The sequence below is a fragment of the Tiliqua scincoides genome, chromosome 2 (assembly GCF_035046505.1).
Source record: "Tiliqua scincoides isolate rTilSci1 chromosome 2, rTilSci1.hap2, whole genome shotgun sequence".
In the NCBI taxonomy this organism is placed as follows: Eukaryota; Metazoa; Chordata; class Lepidosauria; order Squamata; family Scincidae; genus Tiliqua; species Tiliqua scincoides.
The window spans coordinates 258,914,891-258,924,807 of record NC_089822.1 but is presented as its reverse complement, the minus strand read 5'-3'; the positions used below and the strand labels follow the sequence as shown (position 1 = coordinate 258,924,807).

The following is a 9,917-nucleotide window of genomic DNA, read 5'->3' as shown; positions in this document are numbered from 1 at the left end:
TCTCCCCCTGGGACAGTGGAAGCTTATCCTTCAGTGAGGAAGCCACCCGCTCTGGCCATCCCCTCCCAGTAGTCCCCTGGCCCGAAATGAAGCCACTGACTGTAGCATCTCATCCCACCCTTTTCCGGGTCTGGTAATTTGTGAGCATGCTGGCGCCGTTCCAGGCCCTCCCGCAGGTTCCTCTAACCATTGTAAGAGTCAGGTTTTGAAAGGTTGCCACAACCCCATATGAAGCTTCACGACCCCATTGGGATTGCTACCCACAGGTTGAAGAACACTGGAACAGAGTAGCATTTCTCAATGTTTGCCCCCCACTGCACCACTTTGCATGGTCCACCTTTGGGAAGGACCACTGGAATTAATATCATAACCAGTTTCTTCTGAGTTGGGAGGGCAGACATGACCTGACAATCACCAGTAAGAGGCTTAGCGTGGGCGGGAGGCTTTCTCAAGTTTGTGAAAAGTGCGCTCTGGAGCTCTGCCCACTGACCCAAACCTCCTACCACTGCTTGAGACATTACGTTGCTGGTCTCACTGCCGAGTGGTGGGTGTCCGGGGATTCCGTGCATTCCACTTGTCACCACCTCAAGCACCACCACTGGTATGTGTGCCACTGGTTAAGAAACTGGTACAGAGGATCGAGTGCTGGAGTCGAGGTTCCCATCCCCAGTCGCACCTGAAGCTCCCTGGCTGACCCTTCAGTTTAGTCCTCTTGGGGCTATTCTGAGGATCAAAGTGGGGAGGATGATCCCGCAGGGTCAGACCAAGAGTCCCAAGGCACCAGCCTCCTTTTCTGCTTTTCTCCCAGCAGGCGGGATTCAGTTCTATGGTGTCCTTTCTGTGCTTCTTAGGCAGTTTGTTAGACAAGCAAGACTTCTGTCTTTATTGAACAGGATGGCATCAACAAAGGACTTCCTTTGTTTGTTTTGTCCCAGAAAGCGATTATATGGTTTTATTCCACATTCTCATGCAGAGTTCTCAATTTATTATTTTTAAATGCTTTAAAAGTGTACTCAGTAAGTGATATAGTGTCAGCAGACACGGCCATGGAGTGATTTCTAACTGGAAAACTAATCTGTTTTTATTTTTGGAAAATATCTTAAACACTAAAATAAGGTGCTTTCTCTTTTTATTTGAATCTCTTAAAGACCACAATGTGGTGTTTTGTGCATTTATGTTGTTATCAACAAAAACAAACACCTCTAGTTATTAGTCCCACAAACTGGGCAGCACAGTGGAAAATTCACAGATCTTCTGCAATGTGCAGCCTGTGAAATTCCCCATATTGTATTGCTTCTGTTGCTCACCCACACCCACCTGCTGTCCCTGTACAGGTCTCAGAAGCTGCCTGAATCCATCCCTGGAGTCTTCAATAGCCATGGCCTCAGCCTCACCAACCATGGAGGTAGAGGAGGAACTCAAGTGTCCCATCTGCATGGAGTACCTGACAGACCTGGTGACCCTGGACTGCGGTCACAACTTCTGCAGGGGCTGCATCACCACCTACTGTGAGGTGTGGGAAGATCTGGGGGACTTGGAGTGTCCCCCTCTGCAAAGCTAGAATCAAGAAAGGGAATTTTCGGCCAAACTGGCAACTGGCAAATGTAGTAGAAAAAATTAAATGTCTGTCATTTTACCTGGGAAAAGAGCATTTATGTTTGAGACACCAGGAAAATTCCCTTGTAGGACATGAAGCCCAGAGACCTGTGGAACGCACTGAGATGGGAGGCCAGGAGAGACAGCAACTGCTTTCTCATGCCTATGGAGCAACATCATGTAGTAACCCCACCCCCAAAAGATAAAAGATCGACCAACCAGAAACTTTTCTTTTCTCTTTGCTTCAGGACCAGTTGTGCAGCCGCCTGGAAGTCCTGAGGAAGGAGAGAGAGAGAATTCTGGCAAGTCAAGCAGGAACAGAAGAGGCAAGCCGAGACCTGCTCGTAAGTGTCCCTGTTGCACTGGAAGTGAGAGCCACTAGAAGCCATCTCTGTAAACTTGCAGCATGAAACACGGAAGAGTCAAAAGAGCCTCATGTCTCCAGAAATGTTTGTGAAAGGCCGTTCTCAAGGTGAAGTCTTGTCTGTTTTGTGCTGCTCACAGTTTTTTGATCCCTGCAAGAAGTCAGAAGTGCCTTCCTTGCAGGGCTGGCCCTCTAATGAGTCCTGAGCCAAATATTAGCAGCCCAACCCTATTTTGGGCTGGCCTGAATGGTGCCAGGCTGCTTGCACAGTGTCCGGGTGGAGACCAAGCTGGCTGGGAAAGATAAATAAGGGACAATTTTACTTACTTCCTTGGCCACCACCTGATCCCCAACAGCACTCCTCAAAGGAGTCTTGAAGAGCCTTCTGGGGCTGGAACAGGGGTTCTGGATTTGGTATATATGTCCGATTTTCCCCTGATCTCTGCTTCGACGCATCCCTAGCACCAGCAGAACTCCGTTAGTGGACGATCTGTGGTGAGTGCAGCCTTCTGGGCCCTGCTGCAATGCTGCACTGCATGGGTAGGACTGGGCCATAGGAGGACCAATTCACTCGCATGTTACCTGGTGGTGGTGACGGTACAGTGATGGAGGAGACCCTGGCAGATCCGCCTCCCTCCAGCTCCTCCAGCTTCCTGACATGCTTCTGACCAGAGATCTCCCACCACCTACTTCCAAAGGCTGACAATATTCCTGACATTTGTTCACTGTCCGCTGTCATAGAAAAGACAGAAGAGACAGCAGAACCGCCCAGTCATGGCAGGTCCACTTCCCTCCAGCTCCTCGAGAATCTCTTCCTGCCTTGTTTCTGACTAGAGATTTCCCACCACCTCCCTGCAAAGGCTGACGATATTCCTGACATTTCTCTCCTTTTCTCCTCACTGACACAGTGCCCGCGTGGGGACCCAGCTGGCCAGGAAAGGTAAATTAAGGAAGATTTTACTTACCTCCTTGGCCACCACCTGATCCCCAATGGGACTTCTCAAAGGAATCTTGAAGAGCCTTCTGTGGGCATGTCTGGGCTGGCGCAGGGGTTCTGGATTTGGTATATATGTCAGTGCAGTTGAGATCTGCACTTGATTTGCCCCCACCCCACCCTGATTCCGGTTTCGATCCATTCCTAGCATGTCAATGGCTAATCTGTGGGGTCTATCAGCAGTGTGCAGCCTCCTGACCACTACTATAATGGTGCACTGTATAGATGGGTTTGAGCCATAGGTGAACCAACTCACTCACCTATTATGTGGCGGTGATGGACTGACAACATTCCTGATATTTGTTCACTGTCCACTGTCATAGAAGAGACAACAGAACTCCCTAGTCATGTCAGATCCACTTCCCTCCAGCTCCTTGAGAATCTCTTCATGCCATGTTTCTGACTAGAGATTTCCCACCACCTCCCTGCAAAGGCTGACAACATTCCTGACATTTCTCTCCTTTTCTCCGCTTTACATCTGCCTGTTTTAGGGCCAAATAGAAGATAAGAAGACAAGCACAGTGGCTGCTTTCAACCAAATGCACCAGTTTCTGGAAGATCAAAAGATGTCTCTCCTCTCGCAGTTGGAAGAGCTGGAGAAAGAAATTGCAACCAGAAGAGAGGAGCACATGGCCAGACTCAAGGAGGAACTGTCCTCTCTTGAAGATCTCATCCAGCAGTTGGAGGAGAAATGCCAGCAGCCAGCAAGTGAACTCCTGCAGGTGAGAGGAGGGTAGAAATAGCCCAGGTTCCTCACCAGGGGAAGGAAAGCAACTGCTCTGTGCTTCCTTGGCCTACACAAGAATGAAGGGACTCAGTGTGTGGTGCTAACAAAGACCTCTCTTATGAACAGGAAAACACCAGAGAAATAAGGTTCATTTTATTTCACTGAGGCCTGGAGGTCCCAAAGATCCTGGAATCTGTTCTCATGTCTCCTTCCTGACAACTGATCTCTCCCCATTCTGCTCAGTTCTGTCCTGCTACCCTAACACCCCACTAATGGGCTTCTGTGGTGTTCCAGTGCACATTATCTGGTGTCTGTGCAGAGAGAGTCATAGGGCATCTGGAATGCATAATGCCTCAGTTTCCCTCTGAGGAAGATAAGAGTGACTAGGAAGCATGGACCAGAGCGACTTGGTTTCAACAACACCAAGGAAAGCTCCAGCAGAGCCCTTTCCTCAGTGGTGTTCATAGCCACTGTGGCAACTGGGGTTATACATTCAGGGGTGCCACCCCCCAGCTGGAGGTGCCATACCCCGCACACACTGCCTCCCCCTGAAGGTGTTCTGAGAGCCAAATAAGCCACCTGCAGCTTTCCCTGACGTGACTATTTCTGGCACTTAGAAGGGCATCTGCAGCTTCCCAGGCCCTCAGAGTGCCTCTGGGGTTGCCCTCGGATTGCCTCACTGATATCCATCAGTGCAAGATGGATGCACTCTAGATGGAGGGCTAGAGAGCAGGTCTCTGTGCAGGGTGTGAAAAAACTGACTTGCCTGGGCAGGCTCTGACCTATTTTTCTTCTCTTTCCCCCCACAGGATATTAGAAGGACCTTGCAGAGGTACGTGGATCCCACTCATTTCCCTCCTTGTCACCTGATGCTGGGAATGGTCTGTGAAGGACGTGGCTCTTTCATGGTTCTTGGGGAGAGAATGCAGGAATCTCCACCCTCCAGTGTTCCACTCAGGACCTCTCTTTACAACGTTCCACTTGAACATGCCAGACATCTGTCCCCTTTGCTCATCTACACTGGTACCGGCCATATTTTATATCCATTTGCCTTGCCATAGCTAGAGAAGCCTCCTCTCCTGAACACGCCCATCTGCTCTTGTCCTGCCTCCAGGCTTCCTGCTCTTCTCCTCCATGCTGTCCTTTTACTCCAGTCAGGAATTCCCATTGGATGGATTATGAAATCAGATATTTTCCTCCTCCACATTAGGTATGAGAAGAAGGAAGCATCTGGGAATCCTGTGGCTTTTCCTCCTGAGCTGACCTGTAGAATTGGGGAATTCTGTGATGTAAAACAGCTGCTGGTGGGTGTCATGGAGCAATTCCCAGGTAATCAAGAATGATGTGCAACAATGCATATATTGGGCAGGTTTGGACAGGACTTGCCATGGTGTGAGGGCTGAAAGGAACGGGGGGGGGGGGGATCCTAGAAAATGGACTCAACAATCATCAGTGAGTGTAAAACCCCTATTGGGAAATGGGTGTAATGTCACTTGCAGGACACTGGGGGCAGCGTATTGTCCTGGAAGCAGGTGACTCAGAGGCTCCTTGTCTCAGACCTTGACTTTGTCCCCCTCACCTGTGGGACTGTGTCCCTAATTGGCTTCCTCTTGCTCTCTCTCCTCCTGATCATCCAACTTGCAAGGCTTTGATCCATAAGCTCTGACCCGTAGCATGAAGTCAGTCATTCCTTGAGGCAGGGATGGCTTCAAGCCAATTGGACCAATTTCTCCCAGTCACACACCCAAGGTAGCCTAGGATAAGCCACTCTACCATGCATGGCGGGGGAAGACTGCCAAGCAAATCCAGCACAAAAGCCCTTGAATTCCAAAGGGTGGACTTCCCTTAATTGAGGAGACTAGTTAGAAAGAAAATGAAAGGGAAGGTAAAAGGAGACCAGTATCTCCAGTGTGAATACAGTCTGTTTAAAACGGTAGTAATAGAGGCCCAGATGAAACGTATACTGGAAAAGAAGGGCTCGACTAAATGCAGGAGGATGCCAGCATGGCTAAGGTAGAGAGGCTGGGAAGCTTCCGTCTGGAAATGGAAGTCGTGCCCTAATGAGGAGAATGAAAAGGATTGCAAACTCTTGCAAAAGAAATGTAAGATGTTGATATGAGAGGCCAAGAAATACTTTGAGGAGCGAATGGCCAACAGCGTTAAGGAGAATAATAAACACCTTTCCAAATCTGATAGAAGCAGGAAATCTGCCAGAAAAGTGGTTGGCCTGCTGGGTGGTGAAGCAGGGAAAGGGGAGATAAAAGGGGACATGGGGTGGCAGAGAAATTAAATGAATGAGTTATTTATTTATATATTTGTTTAAAAGATTTTTGTACCGCTCTTCTAAACATCCAAACTGGTTTACAGTGAAGTGTAAATACAAAAGACTGTCAAAATAAATTATTAAGATCAAAAACCATTAAACAATTTAAACAACAAGAATAAATGAGCAGATAGGAAATAAATAATATAAAGCAGCATAAAAGCTTTAAAAGGTTAAAAAAATTAAGGGGTCCCTAAGGAGCATCTCCCTCCCCAAAAGCAGGCGAAACAGAGAGGTTGTCAAACCCTGCCCGAAACCATGTACTGAAGAAGCTGCTCTCAGATCTTCTGGCAGCTGGTTCCAGAGCTGTGGTGCCACATCTGAGAAGGCTCTGCAGCTTGCCTCCATCCCTCTGGCTTCAGATGGCAGCGGTATCCTGAGAAGAGCCCTCTCTGATGACCACAGGGGATGTGCAGGAATGTGTGGGGGAAGGCGGGCGATCCCTGAGGCAGCCTGGTCCTATGCCTTACAGAGCTTTAAACAACACCTTGTTTAGGTTGCAAAGGATTGGGCAGCCAGTGAAGCCCCTGGAACAATGGCATAGCAGATTCCACATGCCGAGCCCCAGTCACCAACCAAGCCGCTGCATTCTTCACCAACTGCAACTTCTGAACCGTTTTCAGGGGTAGCCCCATGTCGAGGGCATTACAGCAGTCTAACCAAGATGTCACTAGGGCATGGAACACCAAGGCCAGGTCCGACTGGCACAGGTATGGCTGCAGGTGGCGCACCTGCTGAAGCTGGGCAAAAGCCCCCCTGGCCACAGCTGCCACCTGAGCATCCAGGGACAGCTGTGAGTCCGGGAGGACTCCCAGGCTGTGAACCTGCTCCTTCAGAGGGAGTGCTACCCCATCCAGAGTATGTTGTGGGTCTAATATCAGCATAGCCACCTTCCAGCTCAGGAGGACCTCTGTATTTGCATCTGTCTTCATGGCAGAAGACCTTGGGCAGATACTGCTGCCCGACAGGTGCCCTCAATAGCAGGCGCAGATCCAGGGAGACCCATTGGGGCTGCCATTGCTCAATATGCAGTAAGGGAAAGTTGTTTCCTTACCCCCAGAGACCACTGGATTCAGAGGTGGCCGTTTTTGGTGATAGGGAAGCATAGGATTGCCCTGTAAGTCAGACAGAGGTTAAAAGAGAAGACATTTCAGATATTTGACAAACTAAATATCAGTAAGTCACCAGATGCAGAAGGCATCAACTCAAGAAGAACTAAAGAATTTGCAGACCTTCTGAGAAAAATATGCAACTTGTTTGTTAAAAGGGCCGCTGTGCCAGAGGACTGGAGGACAGCTAATGTCACACCAATCTTTAAAAAAGGAAGCAGGGGGGATCTGGGAAACATCAGTCCTACATCAGGAAGTAGGTTTAAAACGTTTGCTCTCCTGGGCCTTCATTGGCCATCTGGCGCTCTTGAGCCTCAGTCTAGTCGGGGCTTGTTCGGCCTCTTTGTGGACCTTCATTGGACGCCCCACACCTTCCCTTTTCCAGCCCTGCAGGCAGCCTCCTCTTCATAATCATCTCAGCTTGGGCCATAAGAACCATCACCTCCCCCGTGTCATTACCAGCCTCAGAGGAAAAAGTGAGCTCCAGTATGCAAGGGGCAGGGGGCTTGGGAGCCTTCCTCCCAACCTTGAGCTTTCTTAGGCCTAGTCAAACACAAACAGGAGAGGGGGGCAACCACCCCCTATAGTTGTCAAAAACCCAGACAAACACACCAGAGGCTGCCCACCAGCTCAGACGCCACCCAGCAGAGAGCGAAACTAGGAGCTGCCACATACTGAGTCAGACCACTTGGTCTGTCTACTTCCGCTTGGCCAATCCAGGCTGGTCCAGCTCACCAAGGTTTAAAAATAGGATATTTTTTGCAACATTACTAGTAGAACCACTATGTTTGCCTGAATGTCACCCAGTGACCATCAGGGACTGAGCAGAGGACTGCCACCCCTCAACCAGGGAGACAGAGGCCCCTGGTAAAGAAAGAGGCAAGGGGGGGACCCAAAGGGAATGCAAGCCTGAAAATGAGGCAGCTCACCATTCTTTAAGCCCCAGCACCTGCGCCCAGCAGAGAGCACCTGAGAGCCCTATGCTATGCATGTCCACTCAGAAGCCAGCCCCACCATAGTCAATGGGGCTTACTCCCAAGCAAGCGCAGACAGGACTACTGGTTGGACCCAAAGCTAAGCATCTCCACTCAGAAGCAAGTCAGTGGGGCTCACTCCCAGGCAACCATGCGCACCTGCCACACTCAGACAGGGCATGCTGGCTGGGAGGAGGCTACAGCCCCACTACAGCCCCACTGGCTGTAGGATGCCGTGAGGGTCCACACACCCCTCGCTGCCAGCCAAGCCACAAAGCCAGGTGCCCGTAGTCTCCCGCCTCTGCCTGTGCCATCGTGGGGGGCAGGGCAAACAACTGTGGCCTGCTAATCTCTCTGTGGCTCCAGATGAGTGTCCTGATTCTTCTCTCTCCTCCTCCTGCTCCAGCCTCCGAAGCAAAGGTGACTCTGGATCCAGACACGGCTCATCCCAAACTCATCCTGTCTGAGGATGGCAAGAGTGTGCGATGGGGACACCAACACCAAGATCTGCCTGACAGTCCGGAGAGATTTGACTGTTGGGATTTTGTGCTGGGCTGTGAGGGATTCACTGCAGGCAGACACTTCTGGGAGGTCACTGTGGGAGGGGAGGGAAGGTGGGCTGTGGGGGTTGCCAGACAGTCTGTGAGGAGAAAGGGCTGGTTTCTTCTTAATCCTCAGGAAGGGGTCTGGGCTGTGGGGAAGTGGGGAGGTCAGTACAGAGTTTTTAGTGCCCCTGATTACACTCCTCTGTCCCTGAGCCAGGAACCCAAGAGGATCCGAGTGACTCTGAACTGTGCTGGGGGGACAGGTGGCCTTTTCGGAGGCTGACACAGGTGTCCACCTCTACACTTACTCAGGAGCCTCATTCTGCGGAGAGACCCTCCTCCCCATCTTGCAGGTGTCTGCTGAAGCCCACCTGAGCCTCTCTCCCTGACAGACTGCGCATTCATCCGGACATGTCCTCTTTCTCAGCTTCTTGTCCTCCAAAATGTCCTCCATTTAAGGCTTCTTTTCCCTTGAGAGCTCAGCCCCTCTCACAGGCAGCCTCCTCCAATGTGCTCAGGCTCCTAATAACCCGGTTTAGGGCCAATCATAGTGATCCCCTGATAGTCGCAGGACATGAAGGTGCCTGCTGAGATCCACGTGCTCTCTGGTGCGCTCCTTCTTTTCCTGGGAGCTGTGTGGTGGCAAACATGCCCAATGCAGGGTCCTGGAGCTGCTCCTGCTGAGCTCTGGTCTGGCGTCAGCTGGGGGGAGTTGAAGCCCTTTTTGCAATGTTTCTTTCATGCGCAGGAGGGAAGAGGGCTTGGGGCTTCTGGCAGGGATGGGGGGAGAGTGAGAGACTGAGAGTGCATGTGTGTAGAGTGAATAAAAAAGGGTCACGGGAGGGGCTCCTTGGAAGTTATGACATCCGGTCACCCTGCCCTTGTCCAGAGCACATGGAGCACATGGTGGGGTTTTTGCCTTTCAGATACATTATTAAAATTAATGGCTGCTGCTTGGGAGACCCTTTTTCTGGTGGGAGAAAGCATGGAAAGCATTTGAGCTAAAGAGAACCAAGAACTTCAGTGTGGAAAAGGTTCTAAGCAGGAGCGGATCTGGGGGGGGGGCATTGGTGCATGTCCCCCCTAAACTGTTCTGTCATCAGGGAAGGGCACACACCCAGACAGAGAGCAAAATTGAGTGCCAGGGGAACGCCCACCGGACGGTTGCCAAGGAGATTGGCTTGAATGGGAGCCCAGGTCTAACCACCCAGCAAATAGCCACAGAGCTCAATATAAGCTCAATCTACCAACCAGGTAGACCAGGACTCCACGTCCAGGCAGAAGC

General features: G+C 50.7%; 1 pseudogene; it reads left to right on the top strand.

The window, feature by feature from the left end:
• Window positions 1–1,399: 1,399 nt before the first annotated feature.
• Window positions 1,400–9,021, top strand: LOC136639106 (tripartite motif-containing protein 10-like; annotated as a pseudogene).
• Window positions 9,022–9,917: the final 896 nt, after the last annotated feature.